Source organism: Gossypium arboreum, chromosome 2 (genome assembly GCF_025698485.1).
Source record: "Gossypium arboreum isolate Shixiya-1 chromosome 2, ASM2569848v2, whole genome shotgun sequence".
NCBI classification, from domain to species: domain Eukaryota; kingdom Viridiplantae; phylum Streptophyta; class Magnoliopsida; order Malvales; family Malvaceae; genus Gossypium; species Gossypium arboreum.
In genome coordinates, this window is record NC_069071.1 from 59,207,349 (window position 1) to 59,209,088 (window position 1,740).

Below are 1,740 nucleotides of genomic sequence, written 5' to 3' on the forward strand. Positions count from 1 at the left end.
CTAAAGCCACATGAAAAAAACAATCCAACTCACGACCTCGAATTAGCTGCTATTGTGTTTGCTTTGAAGATTTGGTGTCACTATCTGTGACACCCCGAATGTGACCCTAGTCGGAGAGTGGTTTCGGGACCACGAAACCGAGTCACAAGAATAATTAAGTGTTATATTCCGTGCTTATTGTATGTGGAATTGGTATGCGTAAATATTTCGTGTCTCGATTTTTATTAATTAGGTGCTAATTTATAAGAAAGGACTTAGTAGTGAACTTTGAAAGTACGATAGGGAAATATGTGATGACTAATTAAAGCATGCATGCAAAATAATGGACTTGCATGTCAAATTTCCCTTTTTTACAAGTGATGGCCGCCATGACAAAGTGATATGGGCTAAACATGTCATGAAACATGTTTTGTTGGGCATTAGGGAGAAATCATAAACAAATAAGCATGGGTAAGAAAAGAATGAAAAAAAATGTGTGTGAGAGTAGCATTCCCCATTGCCGTGCAACCAAGAAGAGAAAACAAAAAATTTGTTCATCCTTTCTCATCTTTTGGCCGAAAATCATAAGGAGGAAGAAAGGATTTTGCTCCATTTTTGGTTTAGAAGAGAACTAGAAGGAGATTTGGCCATACTTGTACCAAGATTAAGGTATGTATGAGGTTGTGTTTGGAGTTTCATGCATGACTTGGTTACTAACTTGATGTGCATGTTAGCCATGGCTCAAATCTTTGTTATGCCATGGAAATGGTATTTGGGCAAAGTTGTTATGGTGATAAAGCCATTGCATGCTAAGTGTGAAGCTTGATGATGATGCATGCAATGATGGATTTTCTATTCATGAGTAAGATTTTGAGTTTTCTCTTTGTTTTATCATGATTAAAGTTGAAAAGGAGCATGATTGTCATATTCGCCATGATGCATTCTTGAGCATGATTCATGCTTCTTGCATGTTAGTTAAAATTTGTGTTTTGGATGGCTATGGACACCTTGAAAATTCGCCATGCTCATATATGCATATATATATGATTGCACATTATGTTTGGTTATGAACTAAGTGATGAATATATTGATTTAAAGAAGAAAATGTGGAAGAATGCTTGTGAAATTGCAAGCACAATTGCCTAGCACACATATAAGTGCTTGATGCTATATTATAAGTTTTGGGCCACAATGTGCAAAGCATTAATTAGTAGATTGCATGCTGTTTTTGTGAGGTATTAAGTGCAAAATTGACCTCAACATGTACATGAATATTCGGCCTTGGGTAGCCTATTGAAGGCCTTAGCATTTCCTTGATGCTCAAATAAATTGTATTGAATTGCTTGATGTAGTATAAAATGTGCATGACCATTGTGTATTCAAGCTAAAGAGTGGCCATATGACCATTTAAAATCCTTGTCATATTCGCCATAAGCAAGCACAATGAGGTTTTAATAAATTGAATTTGTTTGAATTAGCTCAAGAGCTAAGAGGGCCACAATTGGACAAGGGAAGGAAAAGGTGATCGAATAGCCGAAAAAGCCGTTCGACAACATCCGAGGTAAGTCCTCAAGAAGTGACCTTACTTGAATTATGTGAGATGAAATATGGATGTGTATGATTATTGATTATGTGTGTATGAGTATTTGAATTCCACCCGCTAAGTCCCAAGGCGAATATGCTAATGATTATAATTGTGTTTGAGCCTTAGTAACTAAAAATGAAATATGTATGTCCAATGATTATTGATGTATGTGTGCA